Genomic DNA, 9,758 nt, shown 5'->3' on the forward strand with positions numbered 1-9,758 from the left:
CGCGGCCTTCATGGAACGGTGGAACCGCTCGCACAACCCGTTGGCTTGGGGGTGGTAGGCCGTGGTACGGTGGAGCCTGACCCACAGGTTGCGGGCGACCGCGCCCCACAGCTCGGAGGTGAACTGCGGCCTGCGGTCCGAAGAGATGTCCGCCGGTGCGCCGAAACGGGCGACCCAGGTGGCGATGAAATCCTGCGCCACGTCGGCGGTGGTGGTGAAGACGAGGGGAACGGCCTCCGGCCACCTGGTGATCCTGTCCACCATGGTGAGCAGGTGTGTGAAACCCCGTGATGGGGGAGGGGGCCCACCAGGTCCACGTTGACGTGGTCGAAACGCCGTTCGGGCACGGTGAAAGGTGCCAGCGGGGCCTGGGTGTGTCGGTGGACCTTGGCCTGTTGGCAGGCCGTGCAGGTGCTGGTCCAATCGCGGACATCCCGTCGAAGGCCGTGCCAGACGAATCGCGCCGACACCAGCTTCTGGGAAGCTTTCCGGCTCGGGTGGGAAAGGCCGTGGAGGGAGGCGAAGATGCGGCATTGCCAGGTAACGGGCACGATGGGGCAAGGCTGGCCTTGGGAGATGTCGCAGAGCAAGACAGTGTCCGCGAAGGGGATGTCGGCCAGGCGGAGGCCCGTGTCCGCCGCCCGGAGGGCTTGCACCGTGGTGTCGGTGGTTTGGTCCGCCGCCATAAGCGCGAAGTCCACGCCGAGGTGGACCGCGTTCGCGCTGGCCCGAGAAAGACAGTCGGCCACGGCATTGTCTTTGCCGGCGACGTGCCGGATGTCCGTGGTAAACTCCGACAAGGCGGAGAGGTGGCGCTGCTGGCGGGCTGACCACGGCTCCATGACTTTGGCCATTGCATAAACCAACGGCTTGTGGTCGACGAAAGCCGTGAAGGGTCAGCCCTCCAGGAGGTGGCGGAAATGGCGAACGGCCAGGTGTAGACCGAGGAGCTCGCGGTCAAACGTGCTATATTTGAGGTCGTTCGGCCGGAGTTGCCGGCTGAAAAAAGCGAGTGGCTGCCAAACCCCGTTCACCCATTGCTCATGTACGGCGCCCACCGCGTAGTCGGAGGCATCCGTGGTGAGGGCGATGGGAGCGTTGAGCACCGGGTGAGCGAGCAGTGTTGCGTCGGCGAGGGCCCGCTTTGAGCTTGTAAATGCCGCGTCCATGGCTGCGGACCAGACGACGTCGTGTTTGGCCGGCTTGCCCCGGAGGGCTTCGTAGAGGGGCCGCATGAGCTGAGCATTGCGGGGCACGAAACGGTGATAGAAATTCACCATTCCGAGGAACTCCTGCAGGGCCTTGGTGGAGCGGGGACGCGGAAACGCGGTGATGGCCTCGACCTTGGTAGGCAGCGGCACGGCCCCGTTCTTGGTGATGTGGTGGCCCAAAAAATCAACGGCCGTCGTGCCGAAGTGGCATTTGGCCGGGTTGACAATTAGGCCATGCTCGCTGAGGTGCCCGAACAGTGTTCGGAGGTGGAGGAGGTGCTCGGCCCGGGACGCGCTGGCGATGAGGATGTCGTCCAGGTAGACGAAGAGGAACGGCAGGTCGTGCAGCACGCCGTCCATCAAGCGCTGGAACGCCTGAGCCGCGTTCTTGAGGCCAAATGGCATTCGAAGGAATTCGAATAAGCCAAACGGCGTGATGACGGCCGTTTTTGGGACGTCGGCCGGCCTGACAGGTACCTGGTGGTATCCCCGTATCAAATCGATCTTCGAAAAAATGACCCGTCCTGCCAAATGGGCAGAGAAGTCTTGAATGTGCGGGATCAGATACCTGTCGGGGGTGGTAACGTCGTTAAGGTGGCGGTAGTCGCCACATGGGCGCCAGCCGCCCCTGGCTTCGGTACGATGTGTAGTGGCGAAGCCCACGCGCTATCGGAGCGCCGCACGATGCCGAGGTGTTCCAAAGCGTCGAACTCGGCTTTGGCCACGGCGAGCTTGGCTGGGTCGAGGCGACGGGCTCTGGCGTAGTCCGGCGGGCCTGTAGTTGGTATGTGGTGCTCGATACCATGTCGTACCGCGACGGCCGAAAACGTCGGCCGCGTGAGGGCCGGGAACTCCGCGAGCAGGCGAGCAAACTCGTTCGCTGCCGGGAGGGCGCATGCTAGCTTGGTCGGCGCGGAGCTGCTCAACGTGCATGCCAGGGAGCTGAAGGTCTCGGCGTTGACGAGGCGACGCCGTTTGACGTCAACCAGCAGCCCGTGTGCACAGAGGAAGTCGGCGCCCAGCAGAGCCATGGGCACGCTTGCGGTCACAAAAGTCCAATGAAAGCGCTGGCTGCCGAAGCAGAGGGTGATGTTGCGCGGGCCGAAGGTGCGGATGGCCGATCCGTTGGCCGCCACCAAGGAGGGGCCGCAAACCGCGGACTGCCTGTCGTGATCGGAGGCGGGTATGACGCTCAGTTGGGCGCCGGTGTCACACAGGAAGCGCCATCTGGACGCTTTGTCCCTGATAAAAAGTAAGTTGCCCGTGTGGCCGCCGCTCATGGCTGGTAATGAACGCCGGCCCGGCCGTTTCCCGACTTGCCGAAAGTGCACGGGGGTCGGCATGTCCGGGCCTTTTGTCCGAACCTGGCATGGTAGTAACACCACGCCTAGTCAGGTGGAGGCCCCGGTCGTCGTGTTGGAGGCGGTCGGTGCGGCGTAGCGGCCGCCAATTGCGCCGGCAGTTCGGCCACCGACCGTGCTGGGTGCTCGGGCGCCATGGGCATTGCTTCGGACGGCGGCGGGCTCCAGGTCGCTGCCCCGATGCGTTGGCCTGCCGAGGAGATCTTGTCGGCTTCCCTGGCGAGGGCGCGGGGATCCGTGATCTGCGTGCTTGCCAGGGCGAGGCGTACCTGGCTAGGCAGCTGACGGAGGTACAGCTCTTGAAAAAGAAAATCGGGGCGTGCTCCCCGAGCAATGAGAGCATGTAATCCATTTGCACGGACGGGCGCGTGTCGCCGAGCTCGGGCAGGTCGAGCAGGCGCCGTGCGCGTTCCGCCGATGAGAGGGCGAAAGCGTCGAGGAGGAGCTTCTTGATCGCGCCGTACTTGTCAGCGGCTGGCGGGTACTGGAGGAGGCTGAGGGCGCGGGCCGCGGTGGCTGAGCCGAGTGCTGCTACCACATGATGGAAGCGGGTGTCGTCCGCGGTGATGCCTCACAGGGCGAACTGGGAGTCCGCCTGGGCGAACCAAACCGCCGCGTGAGCCTCCCAGAAGGGAGGCAGTTTGAGGGCAACTGTTGTGTCCATGTCGGTAGGTCACCAATGAAGGAGCTGTGCTCCAACTCGAATCGAAAGAATGGACGCGACAAAAAGCTGGAATTCGTCCGAGTTTCTTTATTGCATCAAATCAACTCGGGTAAACTGAAAAGCCCGTTTATCGGGCAGCATTATATACAAGTACTCGAATATCTCATGCCGGAGCGTTTGCCCTTAAAAGGCGCGACTGGGCGTGTCCGGGAGACCTGGGCGAGTCTGGACATGCCCAGGAACGGCGAGACTGGGTGTCGCCGGATGGGCCGGGCGTGCCTGGACATGCCCGGGAACAGCGAGACTGGGTGTCGCCGGACGGGCCGGGCGAGCCCGGGAAAGGCGAGTCCGGGCATGCCCGGGAAAGGCGAGACTGAGCGTCTCCGGGCGGTCTGGGCGAGCCCGGCACAGCGATCGCTCCTTGGTTGCATCCTCGGCAGGTTTAAGGCGATTGTGTATGTTCAGCGGCAACCGCTACAATATATTGTTTTGTTAAATGTTTAGTTTTCGTATCCGGATGCTTGATTCCCCTTTTGTTCTCACACCTCTTTCACACGTCATGCACCTTTTACCTTCCGACGTTGCTCACCTTCACCATCTAGCCTCATCCCCAGATTCCTTTATCTCGAGCCTTTCCCACCAAAATCCGCACCAAGTTTGCACTGCGAACTGCACATCAACGGGCACGCAATGAAGCACCGCGCGTTTGCAGAAAGGAGGGAGGAACCAGAGCGGAGTGTGAGAGGATGCGGACCATGGAGGACCATCTTGTGCAGAACCATTGGGCAGCACGAGGTGAACCGGGCCAGTGCAGGGTGTGCAGGGGCTCGACACTTCCCCATTCTTATTCTTTCATTCCTTTCCTCTCATCTTCATCTTACCCCCGAGCTAATCTCTCCCTTCCATGATTGGATGCATGTTTGGCATCAAAGATAACAAAGAGTGAAAAGTGACATTTAAGAATTCAATGGTGTGGTTCTTCACTTTGGGGATGAGGCAAATTGTGCATGTACATACATAACTAAAAGTTGCGTCACATGTGAACACGCACCTTGTCAAAGCGAATCCTTGTTTCATGAGAATTTGTGGCCTGACTTATCCTGTCCATTTTGTTGGCAGCGTAAAGCACCTGAGAGTGGATTGATGAGCATCATTGGGCTCTGGATTGCAGAATCAGTTCCGCCATATTGGTTCCGCTCCGCCAAATTATTAAGATATGTTGTGTAACTGCTGGCATGATACTCACTCGTGCTCAGGCGTCTTTGTGTGGTAACATGACTCTGGGCGTGAGAGCCCGCAGGAAGTTCTGGTGCGGATCGCCATCATGGTCTTCCGTGACGTGCCAGCCTCTTTGGAGTTATTTGCAGGCGACAACCTTCACAGTGTTATTGTCTGTGATATCTTTCTGTGTTGGTTCTTCATGAAGCGTGGTTTGACATTGGCTCACCTTCACTATGGTACGAGATTGCATTTATTTGTTTGTTATTTCAAAGCAGAAGAGTTGCTGGAATGGTTGGAGCATCGGCTCATGTTGTGCTCCGTTCCGATGATCCAAGTCCAGGACGTCAATCACTGGAACATTTGCTGAATCATTCCAAAGTCTCCAAAACACTCAAATTGCAAAACCTTGCAAGTGGGACAAATTAGAAAACATCACTAAACCAAGACTGTGTCGAGCTGACAAAGTGGTGTTCCAAACAAGAGGTAATACCGCAGTTATAATTGATGTTTTCAACTCCAGAAACTTCATGGTAGTATTGAGACATTATTATTGAATTGAACAATTTAGGCCTCGAGGCGCAACGGTAGCACATGTGATTCCAGATCAGAAGGTTGTGTGTTCAAATCTCATCGGGGTCATTCAATTTATACACAATGTCAAGTATTGCTCTAGTTTTGGTTCCGAGGGATTAAAAGTGAGATACTCTCAGTCAATATCTCGTTAAATCATCATATATTGCTTTGTTAAATGTTTCGTTTTCGGATCCGGATGCTTGATTCCCCTTTTGTTCTCACACCTCTGTCACACCTCATGCACCTTTTACCTTCCGACGTTGCTCACCTTCGCCATCTGGCCTCATCCCCAGATTCCTTTATCTCTCGCCTTTCCCACCAAAAATCCGCACCAAGTTTGCACTGCGAACTGCACATCACCGGGCACGCAATGAAGCACGGCGCGTTTGCGGAAAGGAGGGAGGAACCAGAGCGGAGCGTGAGAGGATGCGGACCATGGAGGACCATATTGTGCAGAACAATTGGGCAGCACGAGCTGAACCAGGCCAGTCCATGGTGTGCAGGGGCTCGACACTTCCCCATTCTTATTCTTTCATTCCTTTCCTCTCATCTTCATCTTACTCCCGAGCTAATCTCTCCCTTCCATGATTGGATGCAGGTTTGACATCAAAGATAACAAAGAGTGAAAAGTGACATTTAAGAATTCAATGATGTGGTTCTTCACTTTGGGGATGAGGCAAATTGTGCATGGACATACATAACTAAAAATTGCGTCACCTGTGAACACACACCTTGTCAAAGCAAATTCTTGTTTCATGAGAATTTGTGGCCTGACTTATCCTGTCCATTTCGTTGGCAGCGAAAAGCACCTTAGAGTGGATTGATGAGCATAATTGGGCTCTGGATTGCAGAATCAGTTCCGCCATATTGGTTCCGCTCGGCCAAATTATTAAGATATGTCGTGTAACTGCTGGCATGATACTCACTCGTGCTCAGGCTTCTTTGTGTGGTAACATGACTCTGGGTGTGAGAGCCCGCAGGAAGTTCTGGTGCGGATCGCCATCATGGTCTTCTGCGACGTACCAGCCTCTTTGGAGTTATTTGCAGGCGGCGACCTTCACAGTGTTATTGTCTGTGAAATCTTTCTGTGTTGCTTCTTCAGGAAGCGTGGTTTGGCCTTTGCTCACTTTCACGGTGGTACGAGATTGCTTTTTTTCTTTCTTTCAACGCAGAAGAGTTTCTGGAATGGTTGGAGCGTCGGCTCATGTTTTTCGCCCTTCCTATGCTCTAAGTCCAGGAAGTCAGTCACTCGAACATTGGCTGAATCATTCCAAAGTCACAAAAATACTCAAATTGCAAAGCTCTGCAAGTGGTACAAATCAGAAAACATCACTAAACCAAGACTGTGTCGACCTGACAAAGTGGGTTCCAAACAAGAGGTAATACCGCATTTATAATTGATGTATTCAACTCCAGAAACGTGATGGTAGTATTGAGACATTGTTATTACTAGCGTGACTCGGCGCGCTCAGCGCGCCTCACCACACGTGGTTTCACAGGGGAAGGCATCTTTGACCATTTTGGTGTCATTTGGGTCTTCATGGTGTTTTGGGTCTCCAGGGCCATTTGGGTCTTCATGGTATTTTTGGATCCTCTGGGCCTTTAAGTGTATTTTGGGTCTTTGAGGTGTTTTGGGTCTTTTGGGTCTTTGGTGTCTTGTGGGTTTTTGGGGTAGTTTGGGTCTTCGGGGTCTTTTTGGTCTTCGGGGTCTTTTGGGTCTTCGGGTGTTTTGGGTTTCTGGGTGTTTTCGGTCTTCGTGGTGTTTTTTGTTTTGTTTTGAGTCTTCGTGGTGTTTTGGGTCTTCGGGGTTTTTTTTTGGTCTTCGGGGTGCTTTGGGTGTTCGGGGTGTTTTGGGTCTTCATGGTGTTTTGGGTGTTTGGGGTGTTTTTGGTTTTCGGGGTGTTTTGGGTATTCCTGGTGTTTTGGTTCTTCTGGGTGTTTTGGGTCTTCAGGGTGTTTTGGGTCTTCGGTGTATTTTGGGTCTTCGGTGTGTTTTGGGTCTTCGGGGTGTTTTGAGTCTTCAGGGTGTTTTGGGTCTTTGGGGTCTTTTGGGTCTTTGGGGTCTTTTGGGTTTTTGGGTATTCAGGGTATTTGGTGTCTTTTGGGTTTTTGGGTATTCACTGTCTTTTTGAGCCTCAGGGCCTTGAATGGTATTTTGGGTCTTTGGGGTCTTTGGGAGTCTTCATGGTATTTTGGGTCTTCAGGGGTCTTGGTGGTCTGAAGTGTATTGAGGGAATTAAAGGGTCGTCAAAGGTCTGAGGGGTCTCAGCAGTCTTTACGCAATGAAGAGGGTTAATTAAGAGTGTCGTAATTTTATTTTCAGAAGAAGAAGACGTTTGCATCGCATGTGAACATGGCGACAAACATCGCGACATATCGACATAACCATATACGTTTGCTCCATTATAATAAGATGTTGAGCAACTTAGGCCTCGTGGCGCAACGGTAGCGCTATCTGACTCCAGATCAGAAGGTTGCGTGTTCAAATCACGTCGGGGTCATTCAATTTTTACACAATGTAAAGTATTGCTCCAGTTTTGGTTCCGAGGGATTAAAAGTGAGATACTCTCAGTCGTCCTGGCCCTGGCATAGAAACCTGTATGCATCTCAGAAGGCATAGACTTTGACAGTTGATTTGGGTATGGGATTACCCTGGCTTCAGGAATCTACTTGGTGGAATTCCTGAATTTTGCAGCCGAAGCTGGAAAATGGCCGCCACGGGGCCTGTGCCAAACAAGAAATGCCTATAAGTTTTGAAAGGAACATAGTAGATGGATGGTTTTGGTGTATATTATGGGGTTTTCAGGTATGCCCGACACAGTGGTTCTGTTAAAAAATATTTTCAGATGTTGCCTAGTCATTAAAATCCTAGATGGCCGCTACATGAAGTCCATTAATCATGAAAATATATTGTTGCGGTTTTTAGAACCCTCCACTTTGTAAATATCTGTAATATTCCCTTATAAATAATCCCCTGTAAATACTCCCATTTTTGGGGGTGTAAAGATCAAAGGTCGCACCCTAGTTAGGCCACGAGCAACACGGAGCACACCATGGGCTTCTCCTTTAGTTATTTCATTAGTATGTGTTTCAGGTAAGGATCTGTTCCCAATAGTTGAATCTGCGTTGTATTAATTAAATAAGAGTAGGCCCCCTTGTCAATTCATATTGTGGCATAGCCTTCCTCCAAATTGTGTTCCTGGGATTGCCAGTAGCGTTCGCTGCCTGGCTGATTGATGAGCATCTTATTGCTTGACTTATCCTGTCCATTTTGTTGGCAGCGTAAAGCACCTGAGAGTGGATTGATGAGCATCATTGGGCTCTGGATTGCAGAATCAGTTCCGCCATATTGGTTCCGCTCCGCCAAATTATTAAGATATGTTGTGTAACTGCTGGCATGATACTCACTCGTGCTCAGGCGTCTTTGTGTGGTAACATGACTCTGGGCGTGAGAGCCCGCAGGAAGTTCTGGTGCGGGTCGCCATCATGGTCTTCCGTGACGTGCCAGCCTCTTTGGAGTTATTTGCAGGCGACAACCTTCACAGTGTTATTGTCTGTGATATCTTTCTGTGTTGGTTCTTCATGAAGGGTGGTTTGACATTGGCTCACCTTCACTATGGTACGAGATTGCATTTATTTATTTGTTATTTCAAAGCAGAAGAGTTGCTGGAATGGTTGGAGCATCGGCTCATGTTTTGCTCCCTTCCGATGCTCCAAGTCCAAGACGTCAATCACTCGAACATTTGCTGAATCATTCCAAAGTCTCCAAAATACTCAAATTGCAAAACTTTGCAAGTGTTACAAATTAGAAAAATCACTAAACCAAGACTGTGTCGAGCTGACAAAGTGGGGTCCAAACAAGAGGGAATACCGCGTTTGTAATTGATGTTTTCAACTCCAGAAACTTCATGGTGGTATTGAGACATTATTATTGCATTGAACAACTTAGGCCTCGTGGTGCAACGGTAGCGCGTCTGACTCCAGATCAGAAGGTTGCGTGCTCAAATCACGTCGGGGTCATTCAATTTGTACACAATGTAAAGTATTGCTCCAGTTTTGGTTCCGAAATATTAAAAGTGAGATACTCTCAGTTAATATCCAGTTATTTCATCATATATTGTTTTGTTAATTGTTTAGTTTTCGAATCCGGATGCTTGATTCCCCTTTTGTTCTCACACCTCTTTCACACCCCATGCACCTTTTACCTTCCGAGGTTGTTCACCTTCGCCATCTGGCCTCATCCCCGGATTCCTTTATCTCGAGCATTTCCCACGAAAAATCCACACCAAGTTTGCACTGTGAACTGCACATCACTGGGCACGCAATGAAGCACGGCGCGTTTGCAGAAAGGCGGGAGGAACCCGAGCGGAGCGTGAGAGGGTGCGGACTGTCGCGGAAGTGGAGGGTGAGACTCAAGACGCCAATGGTCGGAAACAGGTTTTACAAAAGGTCACAACTTTATTAAACTGTATTCACTTCATCCAATTACCAAAATGATACCGCATAATATAATGGATCAGGTTAACTCTTTTCGCTGGTCCTTCTCTCCATCCGACACTCGCGTTCGGTCAGCGCTTCACGTAGCAAGTACTCGTTCATTCCATCGTTCCGTCGGGCAGGGCTTCTGAGGACAAGTGTACTTTACTCAACGTTTGCTCTCGTTATATCGCCAAACTGGACTTAATCTCCTCTCCGCTAATGTCCCGAGGTCATGCATCGCACCGAGTC

General features: G+C 52.4%; 2 non-coding genes across 2 annotated transcripts; both read left to right on the forward strand.

The window, feature by feature from the left end:
• The first annotated feature begins 7,458 nt into the window (after positions 1 to 7,458).
• Positions 7,459 to 7,531, forward strand: TRNAW-CCA (transfer RNA tryptophan (anticodon CCA)). The gene has a single exon. It is a non-coding gene; the product is annotated as a tRNA-Trp (tRNA).
• A 1,447-nt stretch (positions 7,532 to 8,978) lies between these two features.
• Positions 8,979 to 9,050, forward strand: TRNAW-CCA (transfer RNA tryptophan (anticodon CCA)). Its single transcript has one exon. It is a non-coding gene; the product is annotated as a tRNA-Trp (tRNA).
• The last annotated feature ends 708 nt before the right edge of the window (positions 9,051 to 9,758 follow it).

This window comes from Myxine glutinosa, chromosome 11 (genome assembly GCF_964187855.1).
Source record: "Myxine glutinosa chromosome 11, kmMyxGlut1.1, whole genome shotgun sequence".
NCBI lineage: Eukaryota > Metazoa > Chordata > Myxini > Myxiniformes > Myxinidae > Myxine > Myxine glutinosa.